Here is a 19,031-nt window from a genome sequence, read left to right on the forward strand (position 1 = left end):
GGGAGGAAGTGCACAAATTTTCCAATACATTTGCAAAATGCTATAGATGCTACCTAAAATTTGAAGATTTGCAATGTACATTTGTGTGGTAAAAGCTCTGAGAAGTCCTGTAGTAAAAAAGCCTGTTTGAAATTGTTTAACTCAGCATCTCCTAAATGTGTAATTCTTTCGTGCACAACATTCTGGGGAACTTGTTTTCCGATTAACGCAATTGTGAGGGATGGGGCGGGGCATGACGCTGTAGACATCTGCTTGTACTCTATTTTAGTGGAAAAGAAGGGAGAAAATGTTATGTTGCAAGCTAATGTGGGCAGCAACAGCAAACACACCCATTTTTAAAATTCATTCATTATGCGTTAAGAATTTACTGAAGGCCAACTATGTAAATAAGACTGAATGAGGAATTGGGGTGCTTCTCTCAGAAAACATAATCCTTTTCTAGAGGTGTTTATAGGATGTTAGGAAACACTGAGATAGTAAAGGTATTCCAGATTGCACACATGTGACTAAATAAGTGATCAGTGGTGAGAAGATCTCTTCCAGTGCTTGAATCTTGACTTCCTGGGATTTGCAGGGGGTACTTGGTGCTGATGACTACCGCCTCATCTAAGCCACATTCTGTGCTAACATCCAGACTCAGTAAAAAAAAAAAAACAAATAGGAAACACCACTTCATTCTGTTAAAAGCTTGTGCTGGAAGCAATGCTTTCTTTGTCTGATATTGAGGAGAGAGCACCAGGCTTGGGCTCAGAGGACTTCAGTTTGAATCAGCCTCCATCTTTCAGAGCCTTGTGGTTGGATACATCCCTGACATCGCTGAGGTACAGACACTGAGGATCCAGTTATTAACATTTTCCTGGAGTGAATCTGAGAGGATGCTGGGGGGATCCAATGAAAAAAATTGTGTTCTTTGTAAGGTGTAAAATTCTATATACCCATTAGGTATGCTTGCCATTGTTCTTGGACCAATCAAGATAATTAATCAATATGTGAATCATTGCCTAAAATACTTTCCACTCATTTTTCTCCCTTAATCTTTACAACAAGACTAAGTGTTAAATAATATAATTATTCCATTTTACAGATGAGGAAACTGAGGCTTCAGAATTTAAATCATAACTTAAAGTAAAACAGCTGTGAATTTTCAGTGTACGAGATCTTTGCCATGTTCAGCAACTTTGGAGTTCATTCTTTTTTTCAACTGATATTATTAAGCATGCATTTACTATGGGCTATGCATTGTTTCAAGTTCGAGTGTATAGTAGTCAACAAAATGGACTAAAGTTTCTGTCCTTGTGAAGTTTAAATTCTAGTGAGGGAGAGAAACAATAAACATAGTAAATATGTAAACTATGTAGAATGTTAGAAGGTGATGGGTGCTAAGGAGGACAAACAGAATAGGACAAGGGGAAGCTGGGAGTGTGAGGAGAGGGGGTGCAATATAATTTCAAATAGGTTGGACAGGGTTGCCTGTTGAGATGGTGACTGTTGAGCAAAGGTTTGAAGAAGGTGAGGGAATGAGTCATGTGATGTCAGAGGGAAGAGTGTTCCTGTCAAAGGGGACAAATAGTGCAAAGGTCCAGAGGTGTGAATATGCTGTTTGTGTTTGAGAAGCAGTGTGTCCAGTGGGACTGGAGTAAAGTGAGCAGGGGAGGGTAAGATATAGACCAGAGATGCCAGACCATATAGCCCTGTAGACCTTTGCCAGGGCTCTGGCTTGCACTGTTTGTAGAGTGAGAGACATGAGTAGAGAAGTCACATGACCTGGTGTATATTTTAAAAGGATCACTTGGCCAGTTTGTTGATAATACACTGTAGGGGCTAAAGGTGGATGTAAGGAAATCAAAAACTGCTCATTCCTGGTACAGAATGAAGTGAATTAGAACAGGCTTCCAATCTCATTTGGTGTCCGTTAAACTCGGTTAGTTCATTTTCCATATAGCAAAACGAGTAAGCTGGGGAGGCCTGTTTGAATACCTATTTATCTTGGCCAAATATTTTCTTCTTGCATCTAGAAGTCATTTATTTGGCCATGTTGGTGCTATAACCAAAATGAGTTTTTCTATAATAGTGACATAAATCCTGGAATTCCAATAGAAGTTTAGATTATATAGTACTTTTTTCTTTTTTTTTTTTGGTGGGTGGTATATTCCAACTACTTCTTATCAAAACCAGTACAATTTCCAGGGTAGACTGAGTAGTGATTTGAGAACACCATCTATCCAGGTTCTGTCTGAAGCCAGAATGTACATTAATAGTGAAATATCATTAGCAGTCATATGCTGCTATGCATAATAGGATCAGAGCCATGATCTTTTGAAAACAAGGCATGGAAAACTGACACAATGGGAATCTGATCTCTAGACTTCAGAACCATGCAACTGAGCCTAGATGAGGAATTTGATGCTGTTGTTCCTATTGAACTGATAGAACTGGAAGTCACATAAACTGCAGTAAGCTTGTTTATGGATATTCAAGTAACTTTTTGGACCATACTTGGGTTAATGATAGGGCAGAAATGCCATTAGAGCAGAATACTGTTAATCCACTCGTGACATGCATTAGTGATACTTGAAAAGTTGTACAGTAATGGGGACTTTTGTAGTTTTAGCTCATCCCCCTATTAAGATTTGTAGGTGCTTTATATAAACGTTTATGATTCTCCCATTCACCCTCAGCGCATGACTCAGATCCATTTAACCTACCAAGGGACATGCTCAAGAAGGCTTTCTGTTAATGGAATGTGACTGCCTTGTTTTCTTTCAAAATGCAATACAGTTACTTTGGAATTACAAGTCTACTGTGTGACCAAGAAGTATCCTCAACTGAAATGCAGATTGCACAGTGTATTGGAAATGTGAATCGTATTTTCATTATTTACTCAAGGGTTCATGATTGGGAGTAGAAGTGCAGCAAAAAGAGGAGACTTTTCAAGAAAGTATTGGATTAATCTGAGGTTCTTCCCCTTCATATCTGATTTATCTTTTGCCATGCCATGAATTGACCAAAGCCTTCAGGGAAGATATGCTTAGACAATGACAGTCAATTACCTGTTAGAAATATCTGTGATGCTTGACTCAACAGCACATACACTAAAAAATTTGAACCATACAGAGAAGACTAGCATGGCCCTCATGCAAAGATAATATGCAAATTCGTGAAACACTTTCTATTTTTAAACTAAACTTATTGTGATAATAATTTTGTAATAAATATATATATCAAATCATTAAGTTGTATACCTTAAGCTCATACAATGTTACATGTCAATTATACTTCAATAAAACTGGAAAAAAAATAGAAGAATTTGTGTTTGGAGGCTGGAGGGAGAGCCAAAGAATCAGGTAAGGCAGTCCCATCTTTTGAGACTATAGTCAGGAATTTAGCAAGAAATTAAAAATACAAAATGCTGTATTAACCACATATGTAGTTATCTGAAATCCGGCATCATTTTAAAACAAAGTGGTTAAGAGGGTATAAATGTTAGTATTCCATTGCCATCCCTGCCACCACAAATCTACAGCCTACTATTTTCCTACCATACATTTTCTAATGATGCTTCTGTTGATAGAAAGCCCTAGTCATTTTTTATTAATGGTTGCTGTGACTTCTTCCCGCTCTCTTTCCATTGGCACAGCATTTACTGATTAAAGATGCTGGGTGAGTCAGAATATTCCTTGCATAATGATTGGTTAGTTGGAATGGGTACCAGCTCTTCCTTCGTGATAAAGAACAGTGTATATAAATAAGGGTAAGAGATTTTCTTGATGTTCAAGGTCTTTGGTCTCTGAGTTACAGACTATAAATATTTCCTGGGCCACATTCTAGATGCAGAACTCCCACTGAAGTCAACAGAAATTTTGTGACAAAATTAATGGCAGGAAAATTCACTATGATTATTTATTATTATTTCTTTTTGACTGCTCTGAAGATAATTTGGCGCATAAAGTGTTGAAGAAGTATTGAGTTTTTCTAGTGGCTCATTTTCATGCAAATGTTTATCACGTTTCTGGGTATTGTTTTCCTCTATCATATATATTTCCATCTTCCATGGGTAAATCAAAATCTTCATCATTGCACATTCAGCCTGTATTCTCATTAATTGTTACAAATATGTGATTTTCATTTATGATTTTAGTGGGTGTTTCTGAAAGTTCCACAGCAGCATCTGGCCAGGAAATGGTGTCTGTGAATCAGAATCACTACACCTAATTTTATTTTTCTTCTGTGTACTCATTTCTCTAATCCTTTCCCCGCAAACAGGAGGGATTCCTGTTTGAATTCTTTTTTATCTTAATTTTCAGAGACCCCCTGCCCCCCATGTACAGACTTTAGGTTTAATTTTGCTTTTTCTGTTTTGCATGGTTCAGGGAACAATGGAAGCAAATCTTGAGTCCCCTCTTCCTTTCTGCTAACGTTCACATCTAAGCCACCACCATGGTTTAATCTGACCAGTGTAAGCACCTCCTAAGAGGTTTTACACCATGTTCAGTTTCAGTCCCTTCTAATCTCTTGATGCTGATATTAGAATGATCTTTTAAAATGCAGAGATGATTCTGCCTCTCTCTGCTTAAAACTCTTCTTGTTGTCCTTAGGATAAGCAAATTCTTGAACATAGCTCATGGAGCTCTATATACTCTGGTCCCTACTTGCCTCTCCAGGCAGTTATTCCACCCTCTCCCTCACTCTACGCTCCAGCCACAGGGAGCTGCTCTCAGATCCCCATATCATCACTTTCTTTCACCTCCAGGCCTTTATACACTATTGCTTGGCTCACTACTCCGCTCCACATGCCCCTGAGTATATCCTACTCATCACTCAAGTCTCAGCTTAAACTCCCCTCTTCTGAGTGGCCGTTCCTACTGCCATAGATGGGCTTTGCATTCCCACAGAATACTGCACTTGACCTTTCAAAATAGCCATCACACCTGTGACTTTTTGTTTAAAGTCTATCTTCCCTGCTAGATTGCTTTCTTTGTTAGCAACCTTTGTTAGCATGGTCACTGAGGCCAGTGACCATACCTGTGTTGTGTATTGCTCTGTTCCCAGCACCTTGCATAGAAAAGGTGTTTGGACACCTAACAGGTATGAAAGAAATGTTTGTTGACTTCCTAATTCCACTGCTGTCCTCAGTTACTCCTTGTACACTGCTATCAGTAGATGCAAGTTCATTTCTTTCCAGGGAGACAATGGGATACTCTTTGAAGGTTGCACAGGTACTCATTGTCCTTTATGATTTTCTCTGGAGCTTCTTCCTGATGTTAATTTTTACCCTCCGAGCTCACTCTTCTCTGGAGTGACTGAAACATCTATGTGTGAATGGAAGATCACTAGCCTGGGAGATGAAAGCCTTGAATTTGAATTTGCCTATGATGTTAGGTTTTAACTTGGGCAGGTCATTTAATCTCTCTGGTTATTATTCCCCTAGGCCACAAAATGAGATGAACAGACTAGACTGAATCTATAGGCTCTTCTGTGATGCTAAGAAGCCATTTTGTGCAATTCTGGGAAGAGTTAGCCCACTGTCCTGGAGTGCAGAAGAGAAAATTACTGAAAGGTGGTCAGATGGAAGTTCAGCATCTCTTCCTAGAGTGAAGGTTAGATCTTGACCTGGAGAGGGCTGAGGATAGGTTGTCTGTTTCCTCCAACTTGTGCCCTCCTTCTTCTTGTTCCTCTGTGATTCATGGCAGCCCTAGGCAGTTGGGGCTTATGGAGACAGAGCTGATGGGGGACACACATGAAACATTCTCTCACCTGGATTAGAAGCAAGCCAGGAGAGTGTATAAACATACGGTGGAGGTCGTTCGTGTATGTGTGTGGAGGTGGTGGGGTGATTGTTATTGCCTGCTATCTAATCATTGTATCTTTATTCATATAACAGCCACAAAGAGTGTTTAATGTATATTTAGTGAAAGAGCATAAGACTTAGAATTAGACTGACTGGGATTTAAATTCCAGCTCCATTACTGTGGTGTGTGTGTGTGTGTGTGTGTGTGTGTGTGTGTGTGTGTGTGTGTGTGTGTGTGTCTGAGAGAGAGAGCAACAGAGACAGAGACAGAGAGACACTGAGACCCAAGGCAATTAATTTGATTTCTATGAATCTTAGTTTCCTTCTCTACCCATTTATGGTAGTAACTATGGCATGGCATTAAGGATTTTAAAAGATCACATTTATATGACGATTTATTAGTGTCCACTTAGCATGTCTTCCCTCTCCTTCTGATAATGCCATTCTCCTTAGCATGTCTTCCCTCTCCTTCTGATAATGCCATTCTCCTCTAGAGAACCTGCTCTTCCCTACTTAGATCATGTCTCTGATGTAAGGGGCTGCCAATCAAGTAGCAACTAGTTGCTCTACAGAAGTCCACCTTAACCATCTTTAAAGCAAGGATCTGCAGATAAACTGAGCCTAAACAATCGGGTATAGCCCTGGATCTTTGAAATTGAGGCTTAGATGAGGCTTTCTGATAGTGAAGGTTTGAAAATGCAGCCTCAGAAGGTTTTGGCAACTGGGGTCCTAGCTTCTCAGAGAATTCCGATTTGCAGTAGAAGACATGGATAAAGGTGAGGTAACAATCCTGTTACGATCATATCTTTTGTTCTAGTCATTCCCAATTATACTCTTACTCTTCCTTGTCACATGAGACAATAAATTTACCTTTTTGCCTAAGCCAGCTCAAATTGCAGCCCAGTGATTTAAGTATCAAAGAATCAAAACTAGTAGAGTAGCATACTGTGGACCCTGGGGATTACTTTTCTTCTTCACACAAATATGATGTTATTTTGTGTTTCCTATTAGTCTAGGTCCAGACATCAAGGGTTGAAAAATCAAGAGCTTCTATATTCTGAATTCCAACTTTTTAATAAATCACTGATCTCTCCTTTCACTTTTCCCCAGAGATTTAACTACTAATCTAAATAATATTTTTTAATACTTTGAGGCTTTAGAAATATAACAGGTGTGGATAGTTAAATACACTAATGTATATTATTGCCAAGAATGTAAAATTGGCACAATATTTTAAGGTGTTCATTTTGTAGTAAGTGTCCAAAGGCTTTCTTTATATTCTCTCACTCTCTTATTCTATTTCTTGTATTCTATCCTATGGAAACAAGCTTGGATATGAACACTGATATATGTGCAAATTTATTTATTATAGCTTAATTTGTAAGGATAAAAAATGAAACAACTCAGTAAATTTTCAAATTCGGGGAGTTATTTAAATTTCATGCAGCCTTTTAAATAATTTTTAGAATATTTGATGACATGAGAAAACTCTGGATATATTTTTCAGTGAAAAATAAAGAGTATATAGAATAGTATATATAGTATATTTCTAATTTTCAATACACACACAAACACACACTCAAAGTATATGCGTATGTTCAGAGCTATATAGCAAAAATACCAACAATGGTTCTTCCCTAGGCAATTGGGTTGCCAGCGTATGGAAGACGTTGTGACTGACTCCCCAGAATCCATCCCATTATCCTCTCTACCTCCATACCAGGTGCAACAGCCATGCAATTTGATAAGGTTGACTTTTACCTCGAGTTCATAGGTGGCCCATCATTGAGAGAGGCTAATCAGCATGATCCCATCCCTCTAGTTATGCTTCTCAGGTTAGAGGTAGACACATAATCCAGGCCCATGCCATTTAGTGCAATCATTATCTCGGCATTAATGTCTGATTCAGAGATAAGCATATACTTTCATTTGAACCAATTAGAAAGACTTGAAGGATTTTAGTTGGGTGGTAGATACCCATTCTCTCTCCCTGATCATGGATGAGGAAACATGAAGTCCCAGGTGATATCAGAAGAGATTTTGTGACTGTAGAAGGAAGTTGGCCTTAAGGGTAACTGACACACAGAATATGGAGCAGAGGTGTCATGCAACATTGTATCTGGTGGCATTGTCACATTTCTGAATTAAAATGGCACTGAAGTCTTCCCTAGTTTTAGAATGAGGTAATATATTACTAATCCATTTAAGCTAGATGGCATTGATGTTTTCATCACATGAAAAAAAAAAATAGATCAAACTTAAAGTGATGTACATTTTATTCTTTATACTTTCCAGTATTTTTTAAAGATTCTCTGCCCTGAACACATATTGCTTTTATAATAAAAAAATTATTTATTTAAAAAATTGTTATTAGCTAAGAATTGGCAAGGACCCATTAAATCGGTATGTATTTTTGTCTCCTTACTCACTCTCCCCCTTCTCCCGAATCTCCTTCAATTCTCTTCCCCCAATTCCCACAAGAGCCAGAGAAGCCAACAAAATGTCAAAATTTTGTCACTCCATTAATTAGGAGACGAATTGGGTGAGGCACAACCTACATTCTGTGAAATTGATTGGCAAGTGACTGGCAGAGCTACCTCTTGCTAAAGGGGCAATGGCAGGAATGGGATTGATTACCGTTTATCACCATGTGGCTCATTCTAAACACATAGAAACCTGGGAGGATTCAGAGTCACCGGTTACCGTATGCTGATGCAATAAGCTCCAAAGCCAGGATCTAAAACTCCCTTACCTAATTCGGCAGTGTGCTCAAAGGAGGAAACCCCAGGAGCAATGTGGATTGCAAAAGCCAGAAGTAAACTTAAACCAGGCATATTTTCCTATCCAGTGAGTTACAGTCATGTCAAATTGGTAAGGCCTGATACATTTGGGAGAAGGTTCTTTTTGAGGGAGGTGAACCTGTGGAAAATGGTGAGGGTGTATAGAGAAGTAGCCCCAGAACCCTACCGACAAGGTGATTCAGAAATGGAACTGGAGAGGAACAAGGGAGCCAGCGGCCAAGCAGCTTTAGAGTATCAAGTAGACAGCTCTCATAAATACTACCTTGGGGAAGAAGAATGCTCGCTGGCAGGCTCTGTCTAATGAAGGCACCCCATCCCTATTTCCCCACCCCATTGCTCCTGGTTCCAGATTATATGCACGGTGGGGATGCCATTGACTAGATGTGAAATCTTAGGCCAGTCACTTGACCTCTCTGTCCTTGAGTTTTCTCATCTGTAAAAGGGCTGAGTGTCAGACCAGATTACCTCTAACGACTCGGCCTGCTTTGAAACTCTGCAGTTCTACAGTTGGTCCATCCATCTGCCTGTCTGCACAGGTCAGCCAATGAGGAGAGCCCTGGAAGCCTGAGCCCTCTGGAGTGTAGTGTTGATTCCCTGCTGGGGAGGAAGGCATCTTCCCAAAGTGGTGCTCTCAGGAAAGCAGGGGGCTTGTGAAGTCGACGCTGAGCTCCTTGCAGCTGCTCTGCAGAGGGGAAAAAAACCTGGATTTTAAAGAAGCGAATGGTCCTTTTTTGTTCAAACAAAATTAACTCACAGCTGCAAGCAGCACAATGAAAGCACATTTTAAAATAATCAGATGCTTTTGGGGCCTCCTTCTGCTGCCAGAACAACTTCAGTACGAGCTGCTGCCGGCTGCCTTTCAAGGCTGCAGCCTCTGGCGCCAACCGTCCGGAGGTGCAGTGAAGCCGAAAGCTGTTGGTGTCAGAAAAGAGGCCGAAAGTTTTATGATCTCAGGAACCCTAAAGGCCTCAGCTGTTTATTTGTTTATTCTGTTCTCATTAGGATGTTACATATTTTTGAAAGGCATGTGACAGCTAATAGGTTGTTTTTAAAGGGTCATTTCCCTAAACACTTTAAAAAATGTCCAGTGATCTTTTAAATTTCATTTGATTATCTAATCTTTATTTTATAGCAGTAATGAAGTGTGAGCCCATGCAGTCACTGAGAGGTGCTTGAGATGACCAAGGTCTAAAATCATGCTAGTTTCTGAATTTCCACCTACACTTAGTATATTGATTTTTAAATGAGGATGCTGTATATTTAGAGGGTTGTTTTTTTTTTTTTTTTAATATTTATTTGTTTATTTATTTAATTTTTTTTGCTATGTCAGGTCTTAGTTGCGGCATGCGGGGTCTTTGTTGCAGTGCTCGGGCTTCTCTCTAGTTGTGTCACGCGGGCTCCAGGTCTCTGTAGTTCGTGGCATGTGGGCTCTCTTGCTGAGGCGCTCGAGCTCAAGAGTTGTGGTGCACGGGCTTAGTTACCCAGTGGCATGTGGGATCTTAGTTCCCGGACCAGGGATTGAACCCATATCGCCTGCATTGGAAGGTGGATTCTTTACCACTGGACCACCAGGGAAGTCCCAGAGGATTGTTGAAAATATTCTCTTCCACCATGATGTATCTGCATGTTGTTCAAGCTGCTGAGTTGACCTTAGAAGAAAAAGACATAATGGAGTTGAATACTTTGAGAAAAACCTAATAAAATACTTAACACGTTGGAAGGGTCGACTTTGCCTCAGCGAATTAAGATTCTTCATTATGAGGAGCTGAAGTCCAAGAATCGCCTTGATCACTGGGGCTGGGCACAGAGACTTATAGTCAGGTGATTCCTTCCGGGACACCTGTTAATGGTGTGACCCTGGGCAAGGCTCTGCATCGTCCAGATTTCTTGCCTGCACAGCAGAGATCAACACTGCTAACTAACCTAATGTCATGAGGGCCAAATAGGAGTGCATGTGTATAGTAAGCATACATTCTGCTCATATGAGGCAAGAGTCTAGCCTGGCAAACATTTACTGAGCACCTACTATGTTTTCAATAAATGTTTCCTTCTCTTTATTTTAAAGCACAGATTTAGCTATCAAATATCAGGAATTTAAATGGATTTAAAATCTTCTGAAGATTGAAAAAATAGACATAGGACCAATGAAAAGCAATACTGGGTAGAAAAATAATGGGTCTTTTCACCTCAAGACTGAAAGTCTCACTAAGTTCAAAAAAGTTTTTACATATTAAAAGATGCTCTATATTTACTAGACTTTAAAGGAAAACTGGGAAACAAAATTTGAAGCAGGTCTAATATCTTGAGGTTGCTGCTCTCGAAGTCAAACCCATCCTAACATCAGAGTTAGGAACCTGGCTGTGATTGAAAGACACTTCCTTTGTTCTCTTTATAATTAATAGTGATGGTACTATCTGTTATTATTATAGTTAAGAGTATCAGATAAAACCACATAATATTGTTAAGGCCTAAGTCTGTCTTTCTTTAATCTGACAATTGTAACAACAATGATAATAATAATGTCAAAGTCGTTCTAAACTCTGTACATATAGTACCTCATTAATACTCATAACAATTCTTGTGGTAGTTCCTGTTTTCTATTTTCTCCATTTTAAAAATGAGGAAACTGAGACACAAAGAGGTTAAATGACTTGTCCAAGGTCACACAGCTTAATGGTAGAGGCAGAATTTGAAGAAAAGCAACTGGCTCTGGAGTCTGCATTTAAACCACTTATTTATTATACAATCATTTTCTTAACTATGAATTAAGTGTTGTCACAGCTATCTTGAAACACAATATGCCATCTTAAACACCTAAAATCTGGACTATATATTATAGTTTGGAAAAAAATTTCCTTGAAGTTTGCAGTGCTGTTTGTAATTGGTATCTAGAGGATGATGCCCTTAGGAATTTAACACATTCTTCCATTAAGCATGTGAGTCTATGCGCACAATATTTTTATTGTGATGTAGCTGTTTGGTTTCTTTGGAAGTTGGAGGAAAGTCCATCATGTCACAACATGTCAGCCAACAGTAAGTCAAAGAACCTTATCCAGGAATATGCCTGCTACATTGTGAGCACTGTACAAGGTGCAATTTCAAGAGAATAACAAGAATTTCCCTTTGACAAACATTCTCCTGCCTTCTAGAAGCTTAAGGGCTAATGTATCATGTCACCTAAACATAGAAAGAATAAAGAAACAGAAGACTGGGGAAAATATGCCTGTGTATACCATAAATGTAATCCAATAAACCAGTCTATTCCTAAATATTCTTTAAATCCATTTTCCCTACACAGCCCCTGCTCTTTACTTCCCTAGTCCTGACTCAGATCCTTACCACTTCCTCCCATAGCATAGCAGTAGACTTCTACTTGGTCTCTCTTCCTCCAGTGTCTTTCCTTCCAATCCATTTCCGTACCCTCTCCAGGTGACCTTGCTGAAACAGAAAACTGACCCCAGTACTATTCTGTTGTGAACCCTCCCCTGACTCTTCATCACCACAGAATAAAGCTTGAGCTCCTTACAGTGACATATAAGGCCCTCCACAAAATCCTATGCATGGTTTTCCAACCTTTCTTACCTGATGCATTGTGCCCTTCATGCTTTGCTCATTCAAGCATTTGGAATACATTTTCTGCTCTTGTCTGCTGGGAGAAATCCAGTGAATCCTCTCAGACTCAATTTAACCATCACCTCATTGGAGAATCCTCCTTTGACCACCTCCCTATTAATCCCTTAGTCAGAAATAATTCTCTCACCTCTGTGCTCTCATAACATGTTATACAAACCTTTATTACAGCCCTTCCCATGGTGTTTTGTAATTCTTGGACTACATGTCAATCTTCTGCACCAGAGGAAGGGCCCTGTAAGGTGAGAATTGTGTCTGCACATTCTATCTGCAGTATCTGACACAAAAAAATGTGTTCAATAAATGACTGTCGATTGAGGAATCAATGAATGATGGAACAAATCATTTTGCTTAATAAAGGGAGAATTTTGGACATTTTCTCTAAATTTCTATAATGAGCTCACTTAAATATCAGTTCAGTTGGTGTAGAGACTATGATATGGCCTAGGTGGCACAGAGTCTGGGGTCCAGTCCCAGACTGTCACTAATTAGCCCTGTGGTCTTGGACAGATCACCTAATCTAGATGCCTCAGTGTCTTCATCCAGAAGATAAGGATACAGATATCTAAAACCCCGGGGCTTGCCATTAGGATTGAATAAAAGTAATTCGTAGTCAAAATGCTTTTGAAAAATATCAATACAAATAAGAAAGCATTTCAGCAAAGCTTCTCATAACCAGGATTTTTATATTTAATTCCATGCCAGGGAGGCATAACATATATGTACATATATACATACAAGTGTGTGTATGTGTGTGTGTGTATATATATACATGTTTCTTATCTTACGGTCATCTGCTTATCCTTCTTTTAATTACTTTGCATCATAAGAAAGGCTCCAGAAGATTATTTTTGGTAGGTCAGTATGTTCACAAGTGAACCTAGAATTGCAAAGAGAATCTTAGAAAATATAGTACACATTCAGTTCAAAAAGAGCATGCCTGTGTTAGACCATCAAAAGTCAAAGGCATAATTTGAAATGATGAACGTATCCATTTTAAGTTACACATTACTTTGCATAGTTAATATCACTGTAATTAGTCATAGTTCCTATAATTTATTGAAAAAGATGCTCATCCCCTCCAGTGTACTACAGTGATGAATGTTGGGAGAGCAAGTTTGGAAGCTGGAATCAAGAAAATGAGTAACAGTTGGAGAATTAGTATGTAAATCAATAATACCCTTTCTTCTTCATTTTGAAGCGAGGATTTTCATGACACACTGCAAAATCAGAGAGCTCCCACAAGTTAGAGCTGTCACCACACCTCTCAGAACTAGGCAGGTCGCTTCAACTGTAGGAAATGTTTAAAATCCTCTCAAACATTTGAGTAAATCTCCAGTAAATATTTAAACTCTGTATAACTAGTCACAAATAAATTAAGCTGATTTTATGCAGTCTCTCTAATTAGAAGGGCACAGCATTTGTTGAAACGTGATTAGTATTATTCATTAAGCAAAAAATTCTCATTTGTATCTTATTATCACTATTCTGCATAAACCAACACAATTTGTCATGAACACCCTCATTTGCTGTATCCTCAAGAAGCAGATTATGCTTATTTTTCATTTGGACAGTGGAAAATCAAGCCAGGTGTTTGGCAGCACCAGAGTGTTCAGGTGTAACTGTGCCAGTGATGGAACATTACGAGCAGCGTGGATGAAGAATGAGGCATGGAGAATCTTGGGACTGAGGTGCCTTGAGGCCCATCCCTTCCGAGTACCCCTGCTGATGAGACAGGTGTTGCACTGAGCTGCTGGGAGGGGAGAGGCAAACAGAAAACTTTTTTGTAACGTCAGATCTTTCTCCTTCCATCAGAGCCTGAAAACGCTTGCTCGAATTCCTGCTGCATGGGAGCTACCACCATATGCGATTTAAAACCACCACAGCGGTACCTTTGTTTAAATTATTGCCAAAGCATAAAAATTCAGCTCCGCGATTTGTCTAGAACTGTCTGTCTAGACACATAAGCACTGTACATATTTAGCTTTTCAGACTTATAGATATTGACAGATAAGACAAAGATTATGTTATATTATCTGGACGAAAGAGGATTGGCGCTGTTTTCCTCCTCTGCCATCTATTCGTTTTGTCTTTAAGATCTTCTTTGTTCTCTGGCTCAGGTTAGAAACTCCATTAGGGCTTCTGACTGCAGCTGCTGTATGATTCTGGCAGAAATAGGGGCGTGAATGCAGTAGAGTCCATAAAATAGTGGCGAGATGATAGGAAATTATTTATTTTTTAAGGGAACACTGAGCTTCAATATGCTACTCCAAATCTTGTGTATTCTTTTGGAACTTGAGACTTATGAAGGACTGGATACCAACTCTTTGGCCTGTGTGTCAGTTTCTCTTTTTTGTCTCTCTTTTCCCCTTTGTTACTTCACCATCATCTCCTATTTTTGTAAACACTCTGCCTTTCCCACACGTTTCTTCCTACTACTAATGTGGTTGATTTTCCTGAGAGACTGATCATGTGGAATAGTGTGGGAAAAAACATCCAACAAGGCAACACAGTATTGGATAGAATGGAGACATTTACCTAAAAACATACGCAGCAAAGGGATGAGGTATGATGGTGGTCTTCAAACATCGACAGGGTGCTCAAGGTCAGATCAGCACTATGGAGTGGCTGCAAAAGCCACTCTAAAGCCAGAGGGGAAAGCTACAGGAAGGTAGTTCATGGCTCGGCCTGAGGAAGCACCCTCTAACAGAGCTGTCTAATCCTGGGATAGGCTGGCTTGAAGGTGGTGAGCTCCTCAACACCGAAAGTGGTAAAGCAGAGTTTGGCCTGGGAGCTTGAATTTTTTTTTTTTTTTTTTTTTTTTTTTTTGCGGTACGCGGGCCTCTCACTGTTGTGGCCTCTCCCATTGTGGAGCACAGGCTCCCGACGCGCAGGCTCAGAGGCCATGGCTCACGGGCCCAGCCGCTCCGCGGCATGTGGGATCCTCCCGGACCGGGGCACGAACCCGTGTCTCCTGCATCGGCAGGCGGACTCTCAACCACTGCGCCACCAGGGAAGCCCTGGGAGCTTGAATTTTATAAGCTCTGAGTTCCTTTCCATTACCGTGATTGATGATTTTCTTTTTTTGCAAAGGCTGTGCTCAATTGCCTCCATCAAGCAAAGTGGGAGAATTCCCATGATGGTAGAATTTCAAATGTTTGGGAATCTCAAGTCCTTGCTCTTCTCACATTTTCTGAGGCCTGGAAGGCAGGCTGCCTGCTACCATATGTTACCTGGCAAATGTTCTGTTAACAACTGGGGTGGCTGGTCATACTGAGAGACCATGATAATGCATGGCACTTATAACTCTAGTTTTAGGGTATCTTTGTCAAGATTTCATACAGAACCCAGACCAGCAGACTGAGGGACTCCTGTTATTGCTGTGGAGTCAAAGAACAGCTACAACAAAGTTAAGGCCCATCCGGAAGTCATCCTTGGCTTTCACAGCATTTTCATGAATGAAGACTTGTCCAAACACAGACCTTGGGTATCATATTTTGGATGTAAATATTTTATCCACTTTGGAGAATTTTACAAAGTTAAAAGATATTCAAGAGTGTATCTGTGTGAGGTGGAATTAATTACAAATTAAAGGGCAATTATTGATATATTATCCTCCCAGTTAGCAAATTAGTAGTGAACCTAGTCTACCGGACAGATTAAATGAAAATTATAAAACTTTTCAGTGAGGTTTCTTAAATTGTGGTCAGGGACCACCCACTTGTTGAAACACAGATTCCTGGGCCCGGCCCTATATCTATTATATTAGTATTTTACTGCTGTGTAACAAATCACCAATAACTTAGCAGTGTAAAACAACTATTTATTATCTCCTAGTTCTGAAAGTCACAAGTCCAGGTGGTGTGGCTGGGTTGTTTGTTTAAGCTGTCACAAGTCCAGAATTAGGGTCTCACTTGTCCAGGTTCTTATTGAAGGTTCTGGGCAAAAAAATCCAGTTCCAAACCTCCCTCAGGTTGTTGGCACAATTCAGGTCTTTGCTGGCTGTCAGCTGGGGGTGGCTATCTGCTCCTGGAGGCCACCCACATTCCTTCCCACTTGGCCCTCTCCATTTGCAAACCAAAGGCCTGGCATGTGGAGGCCTTCTCATGCTTCGAATCTTTCTGACTTGTTTTGCTGTTACATATTAGGGAAAACTCTGCTTCTAAAGGGCTCAGGTCATTAGAGTAGAACCAACCAGATAATCTCCATATTTTAAGGTGTACTCACTTGAGACTTTAATTACATCTGCAAAATCCCTTCATAATAGTACCTCGATTAGTGTTTAATTGAATAAACAGGGTACAGAGATATTGGGGATATTGGGGGGACCATCTTTAGAATTCTGCCTACCACACCTACTAAATCAGTGTCTCTTCAGTGGAACCAAAGAAATGTGTCCTTTTAATACCACTCCAAGTGAGTCTGATGAATAATAAACTTTGAGAACTACTGGCTTTGAAGAATAATAGAAAAGCAGTGAATGTTAGTTGTTAGGTGAGTGATGTAGAAAACAACTGTTTTAGAAGTTCCCAGTGAGGGACCTCTGAAGACCAAAGATGCCAATGATTGCAAGGATGTTCATGGAGAAAATACGCATTCAGAAAGAAACAGTGCAGGCTTTCCAAGTAAGGCAGAAGGTGTGAGCAGAGATTTGAACATGGGAGACAAAATTGGCCTTTCACAGTACAATTAAATTAAGTCTGATTGGACTGAAGGTGTATAATTGTGATTTGGGGAAGAAGGTGTGGGATTGAGATTATATTATTGTGCAAGGCCTTGATTGCCAGGTCAAGGGGTTGAAATAAAGGGAAGCCACTGAAAGTTTTTAAGAATATTTATGTTTAAAAAGCAATTCCAGTTTATTCCCTTTACCCTATTTACTCACTGAATTTTTCTGTAGTTGAGGGTTATATTTTAATTTGCTTTTAGCAAAGTCAAAGTCTTGACTGGATCCTAATGATGGCCAAACATTTTTATTATTTTTATTCTTGGGGATGAAGAAGGAAAAGCAGTTTTCAAGTTGTAAGAAATGGACTGGAATATAAGAAAGGGTAAAATAACCCAGGGTTCCGATTCTCTGGCTGAAGGAGAGTGAGCGTGACAATCTGAGTCTCTTTTAGAAGCACCTTTCTACATATTCTGATCTCTAAAATATTTTCCATTTACCATCCTCCAGGTATAAATGTATTCCAAAGACCCAAAATCCTTAATGGGGAGTGGTCAGGGGGAGTGTTATTTGTCATCACGTAGTCATTAGAATTGAAAGATCAGGGTCAGTTTGGTGGCTAGGAACAGAAGGTAGTCTACCTTGGAGCCAGGTTCTATAGCTTTGAATACCAGATGAAGACTGCAGATACAGGAGGGTATCATCTGACAAACATCTTAAGCAGATGGATGACAGCGTGTGTGCACTGGAGAGTGTTGTTAATTTAATGACTCCAGATAATTCTTTAAAATTGAAAGGAGGCCACTGGGAAACAGCCAGTAAAGGTATAACTTGTGGCTTTCTGGCCTCCTGGTAGATTTATATGACGAAAAGTGGAGGGACATATGTAGTTCTGAATTCTGAAAAACTCAAATTGTTCCTCAGAAGAGGCAATATAAACTTTACTCAGTGGAAATTTTGAGAATTCAAATCAAATCTTCTTCCCAGCAAAGTGTTGAATCACTGTATTTTAGTGACAATTTAAAATCTTGTGTTTAAAATATGAAATGAATCATATAAGAGATTATCTACACTCTTCCTTCCCTACACTGATGTGGGGAAATTTTCCTAAATTTCTTGTTTTTTAAATTATTTTTATCTTTATTAAAAAAATTTGGCGTCATGCCACGTGCCTTGTGAGATCTCAGTTCCTTGACTAGGGACTGAACCCAGGCCAGAGCAGTGAAAGCCCTGAATCCTAACTACTAGGCAATCAGTGAACCCCCTACATTTTTATATCACTGAACCACATAATTTAGCCTCTAGTGATGCTTTATTTAGAGTTGTAGACTATAGAACCTCAGGAAATATGACCCCTTAAAGTTCATTTAATCCCATGTTTTAAATTCATTATTTTACTTATTCATTTAATGATCAGTAATAGCTGCATCATGCTTTGTGAGGTTCTAAGAATATAAAGGTGAACCAAACACATCTTTGTCTTCATGGAGGTCACATTCTACTCCAGGAAAAAAAAAAATTGGGGTCCTGCTGCAAGCTGAGTCTCCCATACCCACTTTGAATCAATGAGATTGAACAAGGTGGAGTGAGTTAGTATTAGTCATCCCTAAGCTTCTGACCTCCTTGGTACTAGCTGGGCACAGTGGGGAACTGAACTGAGCTTACACCCCTACTCAAAGGCAATGAGATGGTGTGAGTCAGTGCCCCACTTTAAGTAGGAAGGTGTCTTAGAGGCTGAAGGGGTAGCTGAACTTCTACTCCACCCATCTGCAATGAGGCAGTATAAGTCAGCACTCCATTTTTGCCTGGGGGATATCAGCAGGGCCCAGTGGGAAGCTGGACATACACAGTTACCTAGCCTTTATTCTATACCTCAACAGGCGGACTGTCTACAAAAAAAGAAAATCAAATAGGATCTAAAGTCCACTAATACAATATACAAAATACCTAGATACAATACAATTAAAAAATCCCTCGGGCTTCCCTAGTGGCGCAGTGGTTGAGAATCCGCCTGCCGATGCAGGGGACACGAGTTCGTGCCCCGGTCCGGAAAGATCCCACATGCTGCAGAGTGGCTGGGCCCATGAGCCATGGCCGCTGGGCCTGCGTGTCCAGAGCCTGTACTTTGCAACGGGAGAGGCCACAA

The 19,031-nt window shown here is 39.9% G+C and overlaps 1 non-coding gene across 1 annotated transcript; it reads left to right on the plus strand.

The window, feature by feature from the left end:
• Positions 1 to 3,068: 3,068 nt before the first annotated feature.
• On the plus strand, positions 3,069 to 3,177 carry LOC131746841 (U6 spliceosomal RNA). Its single transcript, XR_009332678.1, has one exon. It is a non-coding gene; the product is annotated as a U6 spliceosomal RNA (small nuclear RNA).
• The last annotated feature ends 15,854 nt before the right edge of the window (positions 3,178 to 19,031 follow it).

This window comes from Kogia breviceps, chromosome 1 (assembly GCF_026419965.1).
Source record: "Kogia breviceps isolate mKogBre1 chromosome 1, mKogBre1 haplotype 1, whole genome shotgun sequence".
Taxonomy (NCBI): domain Eukaryota; kingdom Metazoa; phylum Chordata; class Mammalia; order Artiodactyla; family Physeteridae; genus Kogia; species Kogia breviceps.